The sequence below is a fragment of the Hyaena hyaena genome, unplaced genomic scaffold (genome assembly GCF_003009895.1).
Source record: "Hyaena hyaena isolate Hyena2069 unplaced genomic scaffold, ASM300989v1 scaffold_993, whole genome shotgun sequence".
Lineage (NCBI taxonomy): Eukaryota > Metazoa > Chordata > Mammalia > Carnivora > Hyaenidae > Hyaena > Hyaena hyaena.
In genome coordinates, this window is record NW_024081626.1 from 652,642 (window position 1) to 678,074 (window position 25,433).

Here is a 25,433-nt window from a genome sequence, read left to right on the forward strand (position 1 = left end):
TGTTTAAATGCCATTTAGTTACCATACATGTAATTTTAGTGTCAGGTGTTAAAAACAGTGCTTCAACACTTACATAGGACACTTGGTGCTCACCACAAGTCAGTTCACTCCTAAATCATCATTTCCAGTTTTCCCCATCCCCCCACCTATCTCCTCTACAGTAGCCTTCAGTTTATTCCCTGTAGATAAGAGTCCTCTTCCTGGTTTTCCTCTTTTCTTCCTCTTTAATTGTTTTTTTTTGTTGTTGTTTCTTCAATTCCACATATAAATAAAATCATATGTATTTGTTTTTCCCGAACTGACTTATTTCACTTAGCATGATATGCTCCAGCTCCAACCACATTATTGCAAATGGCAAGATTTCATTCCTTTTGATGGCTAAGTAATATTCCATTGTATATATACAAGTCTTTTCTTTATCCATTTGTCTGTCAGTGGACATTTGGGGATTCTCCATAAGTTTGCCATTATAAATAATACTGCTGTAAACATTGGAGTGTGTGTACCCCATTGAATTAGTATTTTTGTATTCTGAGGTAAATAGTAGTGCATTTGCTGGATCGTAGGTTAGTTCCATTTTAACTTTTTGAGAAACGTCCATTCTATTTTCCACAGTAGCTGTACCAGTTTGCATTCGCGCCAAGAGTGTAAGAGGATTCCCTTTTCTCTGCATCCTCTCTGACACCTGTTTTTTCTTGTGTTCTTGATTTTAGTCATTCTGACAGGTGTGAGGTAATATCTCATGGTAGCTTTGATTTAAATTTCCCTGATGATGAGTAATGTTGAGCATCTTTTCATGTCTCCATTGGCCATTTCAACGTCTTCTTTGGAAAAATGTCTATTCGTGTCTTCTGCCCATTTTTAATTACATCATTTGTTTGTTTGTTTACAAATAGTTCATTGTCAAGTTGGTTTCCATATAACACCCAGTGATCATCCCCACAAGTGCCCCCCTCCGTGCAACCACCATTTCCCCCCTTCTTCTCCCCCATGGTCCTCCGTTAAGTTCCTGCTAATCCTCCTATACGTGCAAACATATATTTGTCCTTCTCTGCCTGACTTATTTCGCTCAGCATAACACCCTCAAGGTCCATCCATGTTGCTACACATGGCCAGATTTCATTCTTTCTCATAGCCATGTAGTATTCCACTGTATAGATACACCACATCTTCTTGATCCATTCGTCCATTGATGGACACTTAGGCTCTTTCAATGTTGTGGCTATTGTTGAGAGTGCTGCTATGAACATTGGGGTCCATGTGCTCCTATGCATTCGTATTTCTGTATCCCTTGGGTAAATTCCTAGCAGTGCTATTGCTGGGTCATAGGGGAGTTCTATTGTTAGTTTCCTGAGGAACCTCCACACTGTTTTCCAGAGGGGCTGTACCAGTTTACATTCCCACCAACAGTGTAGGAGGGTGCCCGTTTCTCCACATCCTTGTCAGCATCTAGAGTTCTCTGATTTGCTCATTTTAGCCACTCTGACTGGCGTGAGGTGGTATCTCAGTGTGGTTTTGATTTGTATTTCCCTGATGAGGAGGAATGCTGAGCATCGTTTCATGTGTCTGTTGGCCATCTGGATGTCCTCTTTGGAGAAGTGTCTGTTCATATCTTCTGCCCATTTCTTCACTGGGTTGTTTGTTTTTCGGGCGTGTAGTTTGGTGAGTTCCTTATAAATTTTGGATATTAACCCTTTGTCTGATATGTCATTTGCAACTATCTTTTCCCATTCCGTTGGTTGCCTATTAGTTTTGTGGGTTGTTTCCTTTGCCGTACAGCTTTTAATCTTGATGAGGTCCCAATCGTTTATTTTTGCTCTTGATTCCCTTGCTGGGGGATATGTCAAGTAAGAGGTTGCTGCGGTGGAGGTCAAGGAGGTTGTTTCCTTCTTTCTCCTCTAGGGTTTTGAAGATTTCCTGTCTCACATTCAGGTCCTTTATCATTTTGAGTTTATTTTTGTGTGTGGTGTAAGAAATTGATCTAGTTTCATTCTTCTGCACGCTGCTGTCCAGTTCTCCCAACACCATCTGTTAAAGAGGCTGTCTTTTTTCCATTGGATATTCTTTCCTACTTTGTAAAAGATTAGTTGGCTGTATACGTTTGGGTCCAGCTCTGAGTTCTCAATTCTATTCCATTGGTCTATGTGTCTGTTTTTGTGCCAATACCATACTGTCTTGATGATGATAGCTTTGTAGTAGAGGCTAAAGTCTGGGATGGTGATACCTCCCGTTTTGGTTTTATTTTTCAGTACTACTTTGGCTATTCGGGGTCTTTTGTGGTCCCATACAAATTTTAGGATAGTTTGTTCTAGCTTTGAGAAGTATGCTGGTGCAATTTTGATTGGAATTGCATCGAATGTGTAGATTGTTTTGGGTAGTAATGACATTTTAACTATATTTATTCTTCCTATCCAAGAACATGGAATGTTTTTCCATTTCTTTGTGTCTTCTTCAATTTCCTTCATAGTTTTCTATAGTTTTCATTGTACAGTTCTCTTGTATCCTTGGTTAGGTTTATTCCTAGGTATTTTATGGTTTTTTTGTGCAATTGTGAATGGGATCAGCTTCTTGATTTGTCTTTCTGTTGCTTCATTGTTGGTGTACAAAAATGTAACCGATTTCTATACATTGATTTTGTACCCTGCAACTTTACTGAATTCTTGGATCAGTTCTAGTAGGCTTCTGGTGGAGTCGACCGGGTTTTCTATGTAGAGTATCATGTCATCTGCGAAAAGTGAAAGTTTGACTTCTTTGCCAATTCTGATGCCTTTGATTTCCTTTTGTTGTCTGATGGCTGATGCTAGGACTTCCAGCACTATGTTAAACAGCAGTGGTGAGAGTGGACATCCCTGTCGTGTTCCTGATCTCAGGGGGAAAGCTCTCAGTTTTTCCCCATTGAGGATGATGTTAGCTGAAGGCTTGTCACAGATGGCTTTTATGATGTTTAAGTAGGTTCCTTCTATCCCGACTTTCTCGAGGGTCTTTATTAAGAAGGATGCTGTATTTGATCAAATGCTTTTTCTGCATCTATCGACAGGATCATATGGTTTTTACCTTTTCTTTTGTTGATGTGATGTATCACATTGATTGATTTGCGAATGTTGAACCAGCCCTGGAACCCAGGAATGAATCCCACTTGATCTTGGTGGATAATTCTTTTTATGTGCTGTTGGATTCGATTTGTAAGTATCTTGTTGAGGATTTTTGCATCCGTATTCATCAAGGATATTGGCCTGTAGTTCTCTTTTTTTTTGCTGGATCTCTGTCTGGCTTGGGAATCAGAGTGATGCTGGCTTCATAAAATGAGTCTGGGAGTTTTCCTTTGCCCTCTATTTTTTGGAATAGCTTGAGAAGAATTGGTATTAGTTCTATTTTAAACGTCTTGTAGAATTCCCCGGGGAAGCCATCTGGTCCTGGACTCTTATTTGTTGGGAGACTTTTGATCACTGATTTGATTTCCTCACTAGTTATGGGTCTGTTCAGATTTCCTATCTCTTCCCATGTGAATTTTGGTAGTGGGTGTGCGTTTAGGAATTTGTCCATTTCTTCTAAGTTGTCCAATTTGTTGGCACATAATTTTTCTTAGTATTCCCTGATAATTGCTTGTATTTCTGAGGGGTTGGTTGTAATAAGTCCATTTTCATTCATTATTTTGTATATGTGGGTGCTCTCTCTTTTCTTTTTGAGAAGCCTGGCTAGAGGTTTGTCAATATTGTTTATTTTTTCAAAAAACCAACTCTTGGTTTCATTGATCTGTTCAATTGTTTCTTTGGTCTCTATGTTGTTTATTTCTGCTCTGATTTTTACTGTTTCTCTTCTTCTACTGGGTTTAGGGCGTTCTTGTTGCTCTGCCTCTAGTTCCTTTAGGTGAGCTGTTAGGTTTTGCACTTAACGCTCTTTCTAGTTTCTTGAAATAGGCCTGGAGTGCAATGTACTTTCCCCTTAGTACTGCCTTTACCACATCCCATAGATTTTGGATTGTTGTGTTTTCATTTTCATTTGTTTCCATATATTTTTAAATTTTATCCCTAATTGCCTTATTGGCCCATTCATTCTTTAATAGTGTGTTCTTTAACTTCCATGTTTTTGGAGGTTTTCCAGGCTCCTTCCTGTAATTGTTTTCAAGTTTCAAAGCATTATGATCTGAGAGTGTGCATGGTATGATCTCAATTCTTTTATATTTATTGAGGGCTGCTTTATTTCCCAGTATATGATCTATCTTGGAGAATGTGCCATGGGCACTTGAGAAGAAAGCAAATTCCCTGGCCTCAGGAGGTAGAGTTCTAAATATATCTGTCACATCCATCTGGTCCAATGTGTCTTTCAAGTCCATTATTTCTTTAGTGATTTTCTGTCTGGTTGACCTACTCATTGCTGTAAGCGAAGTATTAAAGTCCCCTGCTATTAGCACATTCTTATCTATGAGCCTGTTTATGTTTGTGATTAATTGTTTTAAATATTTAGGTGCTCCCATATTCGGTGCATAGACATTTATGATTGTTAGTTCTTTCTGATGGATAGACCCTGTAATTATTATGTAATGCCCTTCTTCATCTCTTGTTATTATCATTAATTTAAAGTCCAGTTTGTCTGATATAAGTGTAGCTACTCCAGCTTTCTTTCGATTTCCAGTAGCATGATAGATATTTCTCCATCCCCTTACTTTTAATCTGAAGGTATCTTCCAGTCTAAAATGAGTTTCTTGTAGACAGCATAAAGATGGATTTTGTATTTTTATCCATTCTACTACCCTATGTCTTTTGATTGGAGCATTCAGCCCATTTACATTCTGTGTTATTATTGAGATATGTGGGTTTAGAGTCTTTGTGTCCTTTGTGGAGTTCATATTTGTGGTGGTGTCTCTGGTATCTTTGTTCCTTGCAACATTTCCTTCAGAGCGTCCCTCTCAGGATTTCTTGTAGGGCTGGCTTAGTGGTGACGAATTCTCTCAATTTCTGTTTATTTGGAAAGACTTTTATGTCTCCTTCTATTTTGAATGACAGGCTTGCTGGATAGAGGATCTTGGCTACATATTTTTTCTGTTCATCACATTGAAGATCTCTTGCCATTCTTTTCTGGCCTGCCAGGTTTCAGTAGATAAGTCTGTCACCACTCTGATAGGTTTGCTTTTGTATGTTAGGGCCCTTTTCTCCCTAGCTGCTTTCTAAATTTTCTCTTTGTCCTTATATTTTGCCATTTTTACTATGAAATGTCATGCAGAAGGTCAATTCCAATTACGTCTGAGGGGGGGTCCTCTGAGTCTCTTGTATTTCGATAAGGTATTTTTTAAATTTATTTCTAAGAGAGAGAGAGAGAGACAGTGTGAGCAGGGGAGGGTCAGAGAGAGAGGGAGTCACTGAAACAGGCTCCAGGCTCCAGGCTGGCAGTCAGCACAGAGCCCGACACGGGGCTCGAACCCACGAACCATGAGATCATGACCTGGGCGAAAGTCGGACGCTTAACCAACTAAGCCATCCAGGCGCCCTGAGTCTCTTGTATTTCAACGTTTACTTCTTTTCCCAGGTTGGGGAAGTTCTCTACTATAATTTGTTCCAGGACTCCTCCAGCACCTTTCCCCCTCTCTTCCTCTTCTGGGATTCCTATGATACAGATATTGTTGCGTGTGACCGTGTCACTGAGCTCTCGAACTCTTCTTTCATGTTCCTGGATCAGTTTGTCTCTTTTTTTTGTCAACTTCCTGTTTTTCTATAATGGTGTCTTCCAAATCACTTATTCTCCTTTCTGCCTCTTCAATCCGTGCATTGGAGGCCTCTGATTTATTATGTATCTCATTTATCCCTTTTTTTTAATTCTTCATGCCTATTTATATTCTCCATTTTGTTGTAGCCAGTTTCTTTGATGTCACCTATATTTTTTCAAGCCCAGCTATTAATTTTATGATTATTATTCTAAAATCTTGTTCAGTTATGCTGCTTCTATCTGTTTTGAGCAGTTCATTAGCTGTCAATTCTTCTTGGAATTTCTTTGGAGGAGAGCTTTTTCGTTTCATCATTTTAGTTAGCTTTCTGGCTCTTTTTAGTTTTAAAGACTTGTTATGCTCTCTGCACCTGTGAGTGCTGCTATATCCAAGAAGACTCTTTGACTGTCCAAGGCCTATCCTTTCAGAGAGTGTTTTTTGAATGGTATCTCTTGGTCTATCTTGTTGAGACCTTGGTTATTTTGTTTTCCTACTCGTAGTGTAATTTGGGCCTCTCCACAATGTGTACTTTGGCTTCTTTCTTGAGGTAGCCCTGGAAAGGAAAACAGACTGACAAACACACAGGGAGCAGGGGCACACAAACCCACAAACAAATCCGACATGCAAACAGAGAGGGAAAGTGAAAAAGTTAAGAGAAAAGATGGCAGAGGGAGGGCAGATAATAGAAAATCAAAGAATACATTAAAGTGTCAAAAGGAAGAAAAGAAAAGGAAAAAAGAAGAATACCAATGGACAAAGAACGGTTTATAGCATATAGCCGGATTTCCCAGCTACAATTAAATAGCCGGGTGTGTGCAGTGCTGGTTGAAGAGCATAGAGACTGAGAGAGAACACAGGGTGGGGATGAAGCAAAATTGGAAATAGAATGAACAGGCAGAAGGGATAAGAAGCTTTTTTCAGAGTTAAAGGGTGGAGTATGGTTGGTTAGGTGAGAGAGGGATGCTGGTGTTATCCAGATAAACTACATAGTCAGTTACTCCTGAGAGAAAGAGATGAAAAGGTCGGGAGGTGTAGAATTTACATCTACAGAATGAACTAAATGTGATTGTTTAAGCACGCCGGCGACCAGAGTTAATCAGGTCAGTGTTCTGCGGAAAAAAAGAAAAAAAAAAAAGAAAAGAAAGGGAAAAAAAGAAGAAAAAAAATGGAAAAGGGGAGGAGGGCAGCTCTGAAGCAGGGATGGGCGTGGTGTGATCCAATGTGTCAGGCGGAGTTCTGCCTTGGCTGTTGTAGGGAGGAGAGTGGCGGCACTCCACCTCGCTTTTATGGGCATGTAAACTCCCAGGGCCAGGGGCTCAGCCAACATTTGTTGCGCTTTTCAACCCAGGCCAGTCCCAGCCTCCAAATCCCAGTCCAAGAGCCCCGCTGAAATTGCCACAGGCAATCCCCTGGCAACCCCCTCAGGGCAATTCCAAGCCTCCTGCCTAGCTCTGGGGGTGGAGCCAGAAGCCACTGCTCCCTTCTCCTCCGGTGGGGCTAGGGGGCCTGGGAGGGGCGAGGGGGCCTTGTCTGCCTGGTGCGATGAGCCCGCGGGAGTGAGGAAATTGAGGTCCCTCTGTGTCTCTTCACCTAAAACCCGAATTTGCGGGCAAATCTCCCAGTTTTTAGCTCTTTGTCTTCCCTCTAGAGCTCCAGCCAGCCGGGATCGCGGATGCCCGGTGCCTGCGCGCGGCTCTCCAGGGGTCCAAGCCCGCCAGGAGGGCCTTGGTGGCAAGCTCGTAGCTTCTCCCAGCCAGCCAGGAGCCGGCTCAAAGAAGCAGTCTGGGAGCGAGCGCAGTCCCTCATGGCGAGCTGGAGTGTGGGGGCCTGGTGCGCAGCTATTTTGTGCGCAAGGTCTTTCTATGCCCCGAGCAGAGGTTTTTCCCTGAGTGGAGGTTTTTCTGTTTCGGACTCTCTCTCTTTTTCCCCTCTCACTCCCCGCAGAGGGGGATTGCCCCATCCCTCCAGTCTCTGATCCAGGCCCGATTTTATCTTCCCCAGTTCGCACTCACGTTAGAAGGCTTTCTCAGTGGATTCTGCTTCCTTTTTCTCCCAATCTCTTGGGTTTTGTACGGGTCCTATGGCTTCAGATCTTTTCTGTGTGAGGCATGGGTGCGAGTGCAAGTATGGAGCTCCCTACTTCTCCGCCATCTTGCCCTACATCATTTGTTTTTTAAGGGTTGTGTTTTATAAGTTTTTTATATATTTTAGATACTAACCCTTGATCAGATGTGTCATTTGCAAATATCATTTGCAAATATCAAAGCAGTGTCAAGAGGTGGCAATAACCAAGGTCAATTATGGACTTATTGGTAGCTATAGAGGCCCTGGCTGCTCGCATGTGCTCCCATGGCTGTATACCCTCCCTCTGGGTGTGCATATTGCAGTGGAGGTTGATGATGGGGGGCCTGGAATGGGGGCATGCTGATGCACAACTGAAGGGACTAGCAACAAGTGGGCACAGTGATGCTGGCCAGTGATGGATGGCAGGATTGATCTGGGCTCATAAGCAGCTGTGAAGGCCTTTGCTGTTGGTGTGCTCACTTGTGGCTGTACACTTTTCCCTGGGGCATGCATGTTGCAGTGGATGTGGCTGATAGGTCAGTGTGTGGAGGTGCACAGCTGGAGGGGCTTTGAGCATGAGCGTGGCAATGAGAGTCAGTGGGGGGAATCTAGAGTGTCCTCTTCCACTCACACAGCCATAGAGGGCTTGGATGACTGTTGGTGTGGTTCCTGGGAACCAGCAAAGAAGTGGAAGGGAACACGGAGGGACTCATATGACTGGCTTTAGCAAACATGAATATTTATGGGGCAGAAAAGTGGCAAAATCTGGGTTTGTGGTGGTTATGCTGGCCATTGGCTTTGTTGGCAAAATGTGCTGAGTTTGTCTGCAGAGCAGGTCTCTCTGAACTCCAGTTATTCTCACTGTGTATCTGTTAATAATAGCTTCCTGCTTTTCTTCTTCCTAACCAGCTCCCTATGTCTCAGCTTTGCCAGTCTGGCAGGGGTGAAAACAGAGTGGGATCTTTGCATAGTGCCCCCGAGAGACTGGAGAAGCTGGGTGCTTACTTCAGTATTGCTTTCCTGGGGAGAACTCTTTCTAGCTGGGAAGTTAGTTCTTGGTGCTGAACAATGCTGGTTTGTGAGATGGGATAATGAAGACCAAACGAAGATGTCTGCCTTCTCTTTTCAAATTTTTTCTTTGTTTGTTCCACTCTGTTGCTTAAACTTCTTAAGTGAACTCGGGAGATCTTCCAGAAATGACTGTTTAAAAAAAAAAAAACTGTCCAATTGTTGATCTTTGAGGAGGAGCAAGGAAGCCGGGTTTATCTATATTGACATTTTTCTACTTCCGCATTGTTTTTTTTTTTTTAAGAGAGAGAGAGAGAGAAATCTGGGGAGAGGGGCAGAGAGAGAGAAAGAGAATCTAAAGCAGGCACATGCCCACTGCAGAACCTGTTGTGGGGCTCAATCCCACAACCCTGGGATCATGACCTGAGCTGAAATCAAGAGTTGGATGCTCAACCTACTGAGCCACCCAGTTGCCCCCACATTCTTTGTCTTAATGCAAGTATATGTGGGCATGTGTGTATTTCTGTGTTTTCTCTCTTGTTCCATGAGTCTGTTTCTTTATGTATTAGCCAATATCAGTGCCTTATCAGCAGTAGCTTTTGTCTCTTATTGGCATATATTCAATAGAGCAAGTCCTCCCACCTTGTCTCTTTAAATAGAGTCCTAGCTGTTCTTCGCCATTTTGGTACAAATTTTATAATCAGATTGTTACTGTTTGGATGCACGCACACACACACACACACACACACACACACACACACACACGAAGCTGGGACTTTAACTGAGTTTTATGCATCATGAATATGATCTCTTTCCATTTATTTAGGTCTTTATTAATTCCCCTCACTAATATGCTATAGTTTTCTTCATAGGAATATTATACATTTTTCAAGATTTATTCCTAGGTACTATATGTTTTTTGCAGTTTCAACTATAATATATTAGTATTTTGTTTGCTGCTGTATGAACACACAGTTGTTTTTGTGTATTTACTGTATCCAGAAATTTTACTGAGCTCATTTTTTTAGTTGTAATACTTAACTATCAATTCTTCTGGAATTCCTACATGGAAAATGATATACTCTATGAATAATGACAGACTTACTTTTGTTTCTAAATATACAACCAATGTAAATTTAACCTCCTGTTTAAAAAATTTGGGATGGCTGGGTGACTCAGTTGGTTAAAAGTCCAGCTCTTGATTTAGGCTCATGTCGTGATCTCATGGTTGGTGAGATTGAGCCCCTCATGGGGCTCTGTGGTGACAGTGCAAAGCCTGTTTGGGATTCTCTCTTTCCCTGTTTCTCTGCCCATCCTCCTCCTCAAAATAAGTAAATAAACATTAAAAATGATTTAAAGATTTTTTGTAATGGCTAGAGTTTTATTTTAAGAGTTTTATCTTTTTAATAGAATTCAATACTGTATTCATAGCATAACTAGGCCAGGCACAATGACGGAGCTTCTTTACTGAATCAAAGAGAATTAAAGGTAGAAGAAGTTCAGCACCTGGGACAGCTCATTGAAACTGCAGCATGTTTACCTCTGTGGAAAACAGCTTTTATCCTAAGAATGTATGATTTACATAGTTGGCGATATCTAATTTTAAAAAACATAATGTTTTTTCTAATAATAATTATTAGAGCATTCTTGCCATTTTTTGCCATCTTTTTCCATTGGTGCTATGGAATCAACTTTATAGTTTCAAACTTTTCTTTGAAATAGGGGTCAATTTTGTAAACTAAAAGTCAGAGGCAAGGAGATTAAACCAAAGGAAGATGTTGGTAAACATCACCCAGCATCATGGAGAGTAGGGAAATTGTTGCAGGATTTTATTCCACTTGCCTTTTCCCAAACACAGCATTCAGATTTGATGTTTTTAATCAGAGACTATTCTAGATGTTATTAGGGAGTTTGTTTAAAGCCATTGGATATATAGGAATATAGCATGTTTCTCAGATTTTAATAACAATCTTGATAAAAAGCTATTTTCCTTCTTCCTCAATTCCTTTCATTCTTTTTCTTTTTTCTCCTATAGTTACTTTCCATTCTCTGAGGGCACTGTGAGAAAAATCCTGATGAAGAAGAGGAAACTGAAATTCTCATAGATTTGGACAAAAACTGCCCTAATGTTGATGTTATGTTTCAATCACACTAAAGAAGGCCACGGTAAACAACAATAGAGTTTTACAGTAACCAGAGTTTTAAAAGATTAAAAATATTTTGGGAACCAGATGGCCATTTAAATAGTTTCTTTTTGTCAAGTAAATTGGCTAATCATAATTAACAAGAGAAACATATAAATTCTCCAGGAAATATTTTTAAAAACTATAATACCCTACACATCCCCCCCAAGCCATGTTGCAGTAAGGAGAACAATCTTATGCTAAGTTTAGTGGGTGGAAAAGATACCAGTAAGCCTGGGTTCTTGTGTTATGACCATGATATTATCTCTGGATTGCTTACTTCTGGACTTCTCAGTATTTTAGAAGAAATAAATTTTTAAGGCACTTAAGAAATGGAATTGTTAAGGCACTTTGGAAGGTTTCTCAAACTCCCAGCTAAATATTTTCTTCTTAAGAATGTAAGTTAGGGGCGCCTGGGTGGCTTAGTCGGTTAAGCGTCCAACTTTCGCTTAGGTCATGATCTCGCGGTTCGTGGGTTCGAGCCCCGCGTCGGGCTCTGTGCTGACTGCCAGCTCAGAGCCTGGAGCTTGTTTCGGTCTGTGACTCCCTCTCTCTCTGACTGTCCCCTGCTCATGCTGTCTCTCTCTCTCTCTCCTAGAAATAAATAAAACATTAAAAAAAATTAAAAAAAAATGAATGTAAGTTAGTGTTCAGTAAAATTACAGTGGAGTAGCAGTACCCTAGGCTCATCTCAGCTCATGAAACACAACTAGAGAACTACCAAATCATATAATCATACTAAATACCCCGAAATTGGCCTGAAGACTGACAGAACAAATTCCACAACTAAAGGGAGAGAAAAGGGCAAACCAAAGAAAGTAGAAAGTGTGGAGATGTGTTTAGGGGAGAAATGGATTACAGGTAGTATGGAGGGGGAGGGGAGGGAGCCATGGTCACAGAGAGGGCAAGAGAGAGAGGAGGCCACAGGAGATTGCACAAGGAGAGCGTTTATCCATTGGCTTGCATACAAGAGGGGCTGAGTTTCGTGAGTTCTTGAAACCACCCAGGCTTACAGCCAGGAGTTTAAAAGGTCTAGCAGTTTCCCTGGGATAGAGCCTGGAGGGCACTGCACTTCCTTTAGAGAGAAGACAGGCAGACAACCCAGCGACAGACAGTGTGGTACCAGTGATCTGAAGAATGCTTGGGGCCCTACAGTCTGTGACCGAATCTTCCTACTGCTCACCTGGAGAGAAGCTTGATATGCTCAAGGATTAAACCAATTTAAAGAAGAAGAGTGATGAAAATTGTTTGGATGTGCTTTCCAAGAATTGTTCCAGATTTGGGGTCTGAAAACAAAGGAAATGGCTTTTTAGCACGCTTCACTTTGAATAGAGGAAGAGAGGAAACTGCCTTGTAAGTGGGTCTTTTAGTGATTCCTCCCCTAACTTTTGTAAGGAACTAAGATGGACCTATTTTGAATTCTGCTTAAAGATTAAGATTATATGAAGTGGCCATTTGCAAAAGAAAAATGGATCAGAAGATGGAAGATGAAGTGACTACCTGGAGATTCTAATCTAACAGGCTACCTCAAGAAACAAGCCAAAGTACACTTGGTGGAGAGTCCCAAATACAACTACGAGTAGGAAAACAAAATAACCAAACTCTCAACAAGAGAAACCAAGAGACACCATTCAAAGAACACTTCCTGAACAGATAGGCCCTGAACAGTCAAAGAGTCCTCTTTAATACAGGAGAACCCGCAGGGGCAGAGGGCACAACAAGCTTTTAAAATTAACAAGAGATAGAAAGATAACCAAAATGATGAAACAGAATAACTCTCTTCCAAAGAAATTCCAGGAAGAAATGATAGCTAAAGAACTGCTCAAAACAGATATAAGCAACATAACTGAACAAGAATTTAGAACAATAGTCATAAAATTAATCACTGGGCTTGAAAAAAACATGGAAGACATCAGAGAAACTATTGCTACAAAGACTGTGGAGCTCAAAAATAGTTGTGATGAATTAAAAAATTCTATAAATGAGATACATAATAAACAGAAGCATCCAATGCATGTACTGAAGAGGCAGAAAGGAGAATAAGTGATTTAGAAGACGCTATTATAGAGAAAGAGGAAGTTGAGGAAAAGAGAGATAAACTGATCCAGGAACATGAAAGAAGAGTGCAATAGCTCAGCGATACAATCAAATGGAACAATATCCATATCATAGGAATCCCAGAAAAGGAAGAGAGAGGGAAATGTGCTGAAGGAGTCCTGGAACAAATTATAGCAGAGAACTACCCCAACCTGGGGAGGGAAGTAGACGTTGAAATTCAAGAGGCACAGAGAACTCCCCTTAGACAAAACTTGAATCGATCTTCTGCATGACATATCATAGTAAAACTGGCAAAATATAAGGACAAAGAGAATATTGAAAGCAGCTAGGGAGAAAAGGACCCTAATATACAGGAAAACCTAAAAGAGTGGTGAAAGACCTATCTACTGAAACTTGGCAGGCCAGAAGGAGTGGCAGGAAATCTTCAATGTGATGAACAGAAAAAATATGCAGCCAAGAATCCTCTATCCAGCAAGCCTGTCATTCAGAATAGAAGGTGAAATAAAAGTCTTTCCAAATAAACAAAAATTGAGAGAATTCATCACCACTAAACCAGTCCTACAAGAAATTCTGAGGGGGACTCTCTGAGGAAATGTTGCAAGGAACGCAATATGCTAGAGACACCACCACAAGCATAAATCCCACTAAGGACACAATGACTCAAACCCATATTTTTCAATAATAACACTGAATGTAAATGGACTAAATGCCCCAATAAAAAGACACAGGGTAGCAGAATGGATAAAAAACCAAAATCAATGTATTTGTTTTCTACAAAAACTCATGTTAGACAGGAAGACACCCTCAGATTGAAAGTAAGGGGATGGAGAAATATCCATCATGCGATGGGAAGTCAAAAGAAAGCTGGAGTAGCTATACTTATATCAGACAAACTGGACTTTAAAGCAAAGACAGTAACAAGGGATGAAGAAGGGCATTTTATAATAATTACAAGGTCTATCCATCAGGAAGAGCTAACAATTATAAATGTCTACGCACCAAATAATGGGAGCACCTAAATACATAAAACAATTAATCAGAAACAGAAACACTCTTATTGATAAGAACGTGCTAATAGCAGGGGACTTTAATACTCCACTTACAGCAATGGACAGATCAACTAGGCAGAAAAATCAATAAAGACACAATGGACTTAAATGACACGTTGGATGAGATGGATTTGACAGATATATTTAGAACCCTACATACTGAGGCCATGGAATTCCCTTTCTTCTCAAGTTCACATGGCACATTCTCCAAGATAGATCACATACTGGGACACAGAGCAGCCCTCAATAAATAAAAAAGAACTGAGAACATACCATGCACACTTTCAGATCACAATGCTATGAAACTTGAAATCAATCACAGAAATAAGTCTGGAAAACCTCCAAAAACATAGAGGTTAAACAACACCCTACTAAAGAATGAATGGGCCAATCAGCAATTAGAGAAGAAATTAAAAATATATGGAAACAAATGAAGATGAAAAGACAACAATCCAAACTCTATGGGATGTAGCAAAGGCAGTCCTAAGAAGAAAGTACATTGCCCTCCAGGCCTATTTCAAGAAACTAGAAAAAACGCAAGTGCAAAATCTAACAGCTCGCCTAAAAGAACTAGAAGCAGAGCAACAAGAGCACCCCAAACCCACTAGGAGAAGTGAAATAATAAAAATCAGGGTAGAAATAAACAATATAGAAACCAAAGAAACAGTTGAACAGATCAATGAAACCAAGAGTTGGTTTTTTGAAAAAATAAACAAAATTGACAAACTTCTAGCCAGGCTTCTCAAAAAGAAAAGAGAGAGCACCACATAGACAAAATCATGAATGAAAACGGACTTATTACAACCAACCCCTCAGAAATACAAGGAATTATCAGGGAATACTATGAAAAATTATATGCCAACAAATTGGACAACTTAGAAGAAATGGACAAATTCCTAAACACACACTCACTACCAAAATTCACATGGGAAGAGATAGGAAATCTGAATAGACCCATAACTAGTGAAGAAATCGAATCAGTTATCAAAAATCTCCCAACATATAAGAGCCCTGGGCAAGATGTTTTCCCTGAGGCATTCTACTAGACATTTAAAACAGAAGTAATACCCATTCTTCTCAAGCTATTCTAAATATAGAAATCGAAGGAAAACTTCCAGATTCATTTTCTGAAGCCAGCATCACTTTGATTCCCAAGCCAGACAGAGACCCAGCAAAAAAAGAGAACTACAGTCCAATATCCTTGATGAATACAGATGCAAAAATCCTCAACAAGATACTTGCAAATCGAATCCAACAGCACATAAAAAGAATTATCCACCAAGATCAAGTGGGATTCATTCCTGGGTTCCAGGGCTGGTTCAATATTTGCAAATAAATCAATGTGATACATCACATCAACTAAAGAAAAGGTAAAAACCGTTGGATCCTGTCGATAGATGCAGAAAAAGCATTTGACCAAACACAGCATCCCTTCTTAATAAAGACTCTAGAGAAAGTCGGGATAGAAGGAACTTACTTAAACATCATAAAAGCCATCTGTGAGAAGCCCTCAGCTAACATCATCCTCAATGGGGAAAAACTGAGAGCTTTCCCCCTGAGATCAGGAACACGACAGGGATGTCCACTCTCACCACTGTTGTTTAACATAGTGCTGGAAGTCCTAGCATCAGCCATCAGACAACAAAAGGAAATCAAAGGCATCAGAATTGGCAAAGAAGTCAAACTTTCACTTTTCGCAGATGACATGATACTCTACATAGAAAACCTGAGAGACTCCACCAGAGACCTACTAGAACTGATCCATGAATTCAGCAAAGTTGCAGGATATAAAATTAACGTACAGAAATTGGTTGCATTTTTATACACCAACAATGAAGCAATAGAAAGAGAAATCAAAAAACTGATCCCATTCACAGTTGCGCACGCATACACACACACGCACACACACACTAAATACCTAGGAATAAACCTAACCAAAGATATAAAAGATCTGTATTATGAAAACTATAGAAAACATATGAAGGAAATTGAAAAAGACACAAAGAAAGGGAAAAACATTCCATGCTCATGGATTGGAAGAATAAATATAGTTAAAATGTGATTACTCCCCAAAGCAATCTACACATTCAATGAAATCCCAATCAAAATTGCACGAGCATACTTCTCAAAACTAGAACAAACTATCCTAAAATTTGTATGGAACCACAAAAGACCCCGAATAGCCAAGTTAATACTGAAGAAGAAAACCAATTCGGGAGATATCACCATCCCAGACTTTAGCCTCTACTACAAAGCTGTTGTCATGAAGACAGTATGGTATTAGCACAACAATAGACACATAGACCAATGGAATATAATAGAGAACTCAGAATTGGACCTAAAAATGTATGGCCAACTAATCTTTAACAAAGCCCGAAAGAGTACCCAATGGAAAAAAGACAGCCTCTTTAAGAGATGGTGCTGGGAGAACTGGACAGCAACATGCAGAAGAATGAAACTAGATCATTTCCTCACACCATACACAAAAATAAACTCAAAATGGATAAAGGACCTGAATGTGAGACAAGAAACCATCAAAATCCTAGAGGAGAAAGCAGGAAAAAACCTCCTTGACCTCAACTGCAGGAATTTCTTACTTGACACATCTCCAAAGGCAAGGGAATCAAGAGCAAAAATGAACTATTGGGACCTCATCAAGATTAAAAGCTTCTGCACGGCAAAGGAAACAATCCATAAAACTAATAGACAACTGACAGAATGGAAAAAGATAGTTGCAAATGACATATCAGATAAAGGGTTAATATCCAAAATTTATAAGGAACTCACCAAACTCCACACCCGAAAAACAAACAACCCAATGAAGAAATGGGCAGAAGACATGAACAGACACTTCTCCAAGGAGGACATCCAGATGGCCAACAGACACATAAAACAATGCTCAGCATCCCTCCTCATCAGGGAAATACAAATCAAAACCACACTGAGATACCATCTCATGCCAGTCAGAGTGGCTAAAATGAGCAAATAAGAGGACTCTACATGCTGGCGAGGATGTGGAGAAACGGGCACCCTCCTACCCTGTTGGTGGGAATGTAAACGGGTGCAGCCCCTCTGGAAAACAGTGTGGAGGTTCCTCAGGAAACTAACAATAGAACTCCCCTATGACCCAGAAGTAGCACTGCTAAGAATTTACCCAAAGGATACAGGGAGTGCTGATGCATAGGGGCACATGGACCCCAATGTTCATAGCAGCACTCTCAACAATAGCCAAAACATGGAAAGAGCCTAAGTGTCCACCAACAGACGAATGGATCAAGAAGATGTGGTTTATCTATACCATGGAATACTACATGGCAATGAGAAAGAATGAAATCTGGCCATGTGTAGCAACATGGATGGAACTTGAGGATGTTATGCTGAGCGAAATAAGTCATGCAGAGAAGGACAGCTACCATATGTTTGCACATATAGGAGGATTAGGAGGAACTTAATGGAAGACCATGGGGGAGTAGAAGGGGCAAAATAGTGGGGAAGAGGGAGGGAGGCAAACTATGAGAGACTCTTGAATGCCGAGAACAAACTGAGGATGGATGGGGATGGGGGGAGGGGAAGGGGGGTTATGGTGATGGAGGAAGGCACTTGTGGGGATGAGCACTGGGTGTTATATGGAAACCAACTTGACAATAAACTATTAAAAAAAAAAGAATGCTTGGGGCCACATTGGGGAGATTATTCTGTCTTCTTGGAGTGTATCTCTGAGAGGCAGAGTTCAGGGAAGAAAGGAGCCAGCCAGAGCCATTTCCTTTCCCTGCCCCTCAGCATAACTACAGAGCCACCTGAGGGAAGGAGCTCAGCCATGACACTGACTGCCCAGCTTGCATACATGAAACCCATCCCCCTTTGCTGTGGCCTGTCTGCCCTTCTCATTCAAGTTTCTTTCAGTCCCAAGGTGGCAGGCCCCTCCCCAAGAAGACCAGCACAAGACTCTGCCCATACCACATTCCCTGACCAGAGAGTTCTACAGAACCTCAGTTCTGGTGGAGATGGTGTCAGGTATCATTTCATATGCAGACCAGAGCACACTTAGTTAAAACTTGCCACACGCAGGCCAGGGACCAAACACTGCCCACAGAAGTCTAGAAGATGCTCTACAGATGACTGGCCTGAAGGATAGAGCAACCAAAACACAACAGCAGAGCACACACTGGAGATGTTCCTTGAAGCACCAACCCTGGGCCTTATGTGGCCTTTTCTTATAAAACCATTACTTTCAGGAGGAACAAACATAACTGGCTTTTCTAACATAACGAAGAAGACTGAGACCAAATGCAAAGATGGAGGAATTCATCCCAAATGATAGAACATGATACGGTCATGGCCAGAGATCTAAGTGAAGCAGACAAAAGGGACATGCCTGATGGAGAATGTAAAGCAACAATCATAAGGATACTCACTGGGCTTGAGAAAAGAATGGAGTGCATGAGTGAGACCTTTACCACAGAGATAAAATAGTTAAGAAAGAATCACTCAGAGATGAAGGTGCAATAAACAAGACTGGAAACACAACTGATGTAGTGAACAACAGACTAGAGGAGGCAGAGGAATGAATTAGTGACCTAGATGACAAAATAATGTAAAATAATGAAGATGAACAAAAGACGGAAAGAAGTATGGAACTGGGGAATAGACTCAGGGAACTCAGGGACTCCATCAAACATAATGACATTCATATTATAGAAGTCCCAGAAGAAGAGAGAGAAAAGGGAGCAGAAAACTTATTTGAGGAAATCATAGGAAAAGGGGGCAGAAAACTTTCTTAAATTGGAGAAAGATACAGACACCCAGATCCAGGAGGCACAAAGAACGTCCACCAACATAACCAAAAGCATGCCAACATTGATACATATGGTAATTAAATTTGCAAAATATCGTGATAAAGAAAAAAACCTAAAAACAGCAAGACAAAACAACAAGGGAAGACCCATGAGTCTAGCGCAGAGTTCTCAACAGAAACTTGGCAAGCCAGAAGGAAGTGACATGACATATTCGAAGTGCTGAGTGGAAAAGCCCTGCAGCCAAGAATACTCTATCCAGCAAGGCTGTCATTCAGAATAGAAGGCAAGATAAAGAGTTTCCCAGACAAACTATAGAAGTTCATGACCACCAAACTAACCCTGCAAGAAATATTAAAGGGGCTCTGAGTGGAAAGGGAAGACCAAAAGTGCAAAGACAAGAAAAGATCAGAGAAAATCTTCACAAACTGATAAAACAAGTAATAAAATGACAATAAATCCATTGCTATCAATAATTACTCTGAATGTAAATGGACTAAATGCTCCAATCAAAAGACATAGAGTGTCAGACTGGATAAAAAAAACAAGACCCGGGGCGCCTAGGTGGCTTAGTCGGTTAAGCGTCCGACTTTCGCTTAGGTCATGATCTCGCGGTTCGTGGGTTCGAGCCCCGCGTCGGGCTCTGTGCTGACTGCCAGCTCAGAGCCTGGAGCCTCTTTCGGAGTCTGTGACTCCCTCTCTCTCTGACCCTCCCCTGCTCATGCTGTCTGTCTGTCTGTCTGTCTCTCTCCTAGAAAAAAATAAAAAAATATTAAAAAAAAAAACAAGACCCATCTATATGCTGCCTACGAGAGACTCATTCTAGATTTAAAGACACCTGCAGAATAAAAGTGAGGGGATAGAGTAATATTTATCACGAAAATGGATGTCAGAAGAAAGCTGGAGTAGCAATACTTACATTGGGCAAACTAGATTTTTAAAAACAAAGATGGTAAGAAGGCATGAAGAAGCACACTATATCATAAAAAGGGAAATATCCAAAAAGAAGATATAACAATTGTAAATATTTATGCACCCAGCATGAGAGCACCCAAATATATAAATTAACAAACATAAAGGAACTCATTGATAATAATATCATAATAGTAGGGGGCTTAAACACCCTACTTACAGCAACGGACAGATCATCTAAGCAGAAAATCAACAAGGAAACAGTGGCTTTGAATGACACACTGGGCCAGATGGATTTAACAGATATATTCAGAATTTTGATTAAAGCATTCCATCCTAAAGCAGCAGAATACACATTCCTTTCAAGTGTACATGAGACATTATCCAGAACAGAATACATTTGGGTCACAAATCAGGCCTCAGCAAAAACAAAAAGATCAGAGTCATACCATGCATCTTTTCTGACCACAAGCTATGAAACTAGAAGTCAACCACAGGAAAAACTTTGGAAAGACCACAAATAAGTACAAGTTAAGCAACATGCTACTAAACAATGAATGGATTAATCAGGGTATCAAAAAAGAAATAAAAAATTACATGAAAACAAATGAAAAGGAAAATACGGTGGTCCAACACTTTTGGGATGCAACAAAAGCAGTCCTAAGAGAGAAGTATATAGATAGGTCTACCTCAAGAAGCAAGAAAAATCTCAAATAAACAACCTAATCTTATGCCTAAAGGAGTTAGAAAGAGAACAAGAAATGAAGCCTAAAGCCAGCAGAAGGAAGGAAATAATAAAGAGCAGAAATAAATGATATAGAAACCAAATAATAAAGAGCAGGTATAAATGATGTAGAAACCAAAATAAAACCGACTAAAACATATCAATGAAACCAGGAGCTGGTTCAAAATTAATAAAATTGATAACCCCCTAGCCAGGCTTACCAAAAGAAAAAGAATGAAGACCCAAATAAATAAAACCAAATGAGAAAGTAGAAATAACAACCGACACCACAGAAATACAAATAATTATAAGAATATTATGAAAAACTATATGACAACAAATTGACGACCTGGAAGAAATGGATAAATTCCTAGAAACATAAGCTACCAACACTGAAACCATAAAATATAGAAAACTTGAACAAACTGATAGCAAGCAAAGAAATTGAATCCGTAATCAAAAATATCCCAACAAACAAAAATCCAGGGCCATATGGCTCCACAGGTGAATTCTACCAAACATTTAAAGAGAAGTTAATACCTGTTCTTTTCAAACTATTAAAAAAATACAAATGGAAGGAAAACTTCCAAATTCATGGTATGAGGCCACCATTATCCTGATAGCACAATCAGATAAAGACTCCACTAAAAAGAGAACTACAGACCAATATCCCTAATGAACAGGGGTGTAAAAATTCTCAGTAAAATACTAGCAAACTGAATCCAACAGTACATTAAAAGAGTCATTCACCATGAGCAAATGGGATATATTCCTGCTTTGTAAGGAATGTTAGATATTTACAAATCAATCGATGTGATGCTCCACATAAATAAGGATAAGACCATATGATCCTCTCAATAGATGCAGAAAAATCATTTGACAAAGTAAAACATCCATTCATGATTAAAAACCCTCAACAAAGTCGGGTTAGAGGGAATATACCTCAACATAATAAAGCCCATCTATGAAAAACTCACAGCTAACATCATCCTCAATGAGGATAAACTGAAAACTTTCCCCTAGAGTCAGGAACAAGATACAGATGTCCACTCTCACCACTTTTATTCAACGTAATACTGGAAGTCCTAGCCATAGCAATCACACAATGAAAAAAAAGTAATCTAAATCAGCAAGGAAGAAGTCAAACTTTTAACTATTTGCAGATGACATAAAACTTTATATAGAAAACCTGAAAGATCTCACCAGAAAACTGCTAGAACCAATACACAAATTCAGTAAAATAACAGGATATAAAACCAGTGTACAGAAATCTGTTGCATATCTATACACCAATAATGAAGCACAAGGAGAAAGTAAGGAATTGATCGCATTTACAGTTGCACCAAAAGCCATAAAATACCTAGGAATAAGCCTAGCTAAAGAGGCAAAAGACCTGTAGTCTGCAAACTATAAAACATTTGAAAGAAATTGAAAATGACACAATAAAATGGAAAAACATTCCATTCTTATGGATTGGAAGAACAAATGTTATTACAATGTCTATACTAGCCAAAGTAACCTACACATTTAATGCAATCCCTATCAAACTACCAACATTTTTCACAGAGCTAGAACAGACAATTATACAATTTGTATGGAACCGCAAAAGACCCTGAATAGCCAAAGTAGTCTTGAAAAAGAAAAACAAAGCTGGAGGCATCACAATTCCACACTTCGAGTTACATTACAAAGCTGTAATGATCAAAACAGTATGGTACTGGTGTAGAAACAGACACACAGATTAATGGAACAGAATAGAAAAGCCAGAAATGAACCCACAACTATATGGTCAATTAATCTTTGACAACACAAGGAAGAATATCCAATTGGAAAAAGACTGTCTCTTCAACAAATGGTGTTGGGAAAACTGGACAGCAACATGCAAAAGAATGAAACTGGACCCCTTTTTTATACCGTACGCAAAAATAAATTCAGAATAGATGAAAGACCTAAATGTGAGACAAGAAAACATCAAAATCATAAACCTTTGTGATATGGGCCATAGCAACTTCTTTCTAGATATGTTTCCTAATGCCAAGGAAACAAAAGCAAAAATAAACTATTGGGACTTAATCAGAATGAAAAACTCTCCACAGTGAATAAAACAATCAACAAAATTGAAAGGCAACCTAAAGAACGGGAGAAGATATTTGCAAATGACATATCTGATAAAGGCTTAGTATCCAAAATATATATAAAGAACTTATAAAACGCAATCCCTAAAAAACAAATGATTTAATTAAAAATGGGAGACACAAAAGACATCCAGATGGCCAACAGAGACATGAAAAGATGCTCAACATTACTCATCATCAGGGAAATCTAAATCGAAACTACCATGAGATACCACCTCACACCTGTCAGAATGACTAAAATCAACAACACAAGAAAAAACAGGTGTCAGAGAGGATGCAGAGAAAGGGGAATCCTCTTACACTCTTGGTGCGAATGCAAACTGGTGCAGCTACTGTGGAAAACAGAATGGACGTTCCTCAAAAATTTAAAAATAGAAGTACCCTATGATCCAGCAATTGCGCTACTAAGTATTTACCTAAGAATACAAAAATACTAATTCAAAGGGATACACACACCCCATTGTTTATAGCAGCATTACCTACAATAACCAAATTATGAAAGCAGCTCAACTGTCCATCAACTGATGAATGGATAAGGAAAGTGTATATAAATATATACAGAATTGAATATTATTCAGCTATAAAAAATGAAAGCTTGCCATTTGCAACAACATGGATGGAGCTAGAGAGTATTGTGCTAAGGAAAATAAGTCAGAGAAAGGCAAATACCATATGATTTCACTCATATGTGGAATTTAAGAAACAAAACAAATGAGGAAAGGAAGAGAGAAAGAGAGACAGAGGAAAACCAAGAAATGGACTCTTAATTATAGAGAACAATCTGATGGTTACAGAGGGGAAATGGGTGGGGGATGGGTGAAATAGGCGATGGGGATTAAGGAGGGCACTTGTGATGAGCACTGGATGATGTATGGAAGTGTTGATCACCATATGGTACCCCTGCAACTGATACTATGCTGTATGTTAACTGAGTGGAATTTAAATTAAAACTTAAAAAAAAGAATGTAGGGTAGTCACTATTGTAGTCACAATTGTATAACTGGGTTCATTACATATTTATTTATTTATTTATTATGTACTTTCTATATGCTGGGCACTGTGTGATTCCTATGGATACAAAGAAGGCTGTTCAGAATTTCTGAAGTGTACCTGCTTTGCCTCTTGAACTTTTGGGAGGCATTGGTGGAAGAGATATTCCTTTGTCTTATCAGTCTTTGTAGGGTTGTAGAACAAAACAGAGTGTTGTGAGTTTGGAAACAAGTTTAAAGAGAGGTTACTTATTCTGGTCACAAGTATTCTTTTCTGTAATAAGAAGGAATTGACATTACATGGTGGTAGCTTCAGTAGCACCAATCTGACATGAGTTTAGTTGACTCTGAGCATCAGGGATCTAAACAAAAACCATAAGAGACTCTTAAATATAGAGAACAAACAGGGTTGATGGAGATAGGACGGAGCGGCAGGGAAAATGGGTGATGGGCATTGAGGTGGACATTCGTTGGGATGAGCATTGAGATTGGGTGTTGTATGTAAGTGACGAATCATGGGAATCGAATCTACTCCCGAAGCCAGGAGCACACTGTATATACACTGTATGTTGGTTAACTTGACAGTAAAGTATTAAAAAATTAATAAACCAAAACCTGTTTAGCCGCATTCCATTCTAGCCATCAACTAAATTGTTGGCCATAGCGAATGATGCACATCCTGGAGAGCTGGAGACCGGCCCTGAGACTCCTGGTATAGTGACCTCTCTGCCCATCTGGCATCAGTATCAGAGGGATCAATCACCAGGTTTTCCATCACATTTCTGTTTTGTAATTCCTGAGAGTGTCCTGTTTCTTCAAAGAAGGAAGGTACTTATATGGAACTGCTTCATCATTCACAGTCCCTCAGGGATACATATTTTTGTAATTTTAAGAGCCTGCCCATAGAGGATTATGTTTAATCACTCTAGCACTGTGTAGGAGAGAAGTTGAGTCCTAAATCTTAATTATATATACATAATCATTGGACCACTTTCTCAGTAAAACCAGGTAAGTGTAAACAAATCTACATTCCCTTGGTGTTTAAAACTCTTGACTTTTAATGAAGCCCCTCGGGCTTTCAGGTCAATTTAAACAAAAAGGAAAGCATGAAACTTTTAAGCAATGACTCCTGGAACTCATTATAATTAATTATCTAATACTCTCCTCCACCATGTACCAGTGTGTTCTAAGATAATCAGTTGTTAAAAGCTGTCAATCTTGTGCAATTGTGAATGGGATAAGTTTCTTGATTTCTCTTTCTGTTGCTTCATTGTTGGTGTATAAAAATGCAGCCGATTTCTATATGTTGATTTTGTACCCTGCAACTTGGCTGAATTCTTGGATCAGTTCTAGTTGGCTTCTGGTGGAGTCTGTCGGGTTTTCTATGTAGAGTATCATGTCATCTGCGAAAAGTGAAAGTTTGACTTCTTTGCCAATTCTGATGCCTTTGATTTCCTTTTGTTGTCTGATGGCTGATGCTAGGACTTCCAGCACTATGTTAAACAACAGTGGTGAGGGTAGAGATCCCTATCATGTTCCTGATCTCAGGAGGATAGCTCTCAGTTTTTCCCCATTGAGGATAAAGTTAGCTGAGGACTTCTCACAGATGGCTTTTATGATGTTTAAGTAAGTTCCTTCTATCCCGACTTTCTCTAGAGTCTTAATTAAGAAGGATGCTGTATTTGGTCAAATGCTTTTTCTGCATCTATCGACAGGATCCAATGGTTTTTACCTTTTCTTTTGTTGATGTGATGTATCACATTGATTTATTTGTATATTGAACCAGCCCTGGAACCCAGGAATGAATCCCACTTGATCTT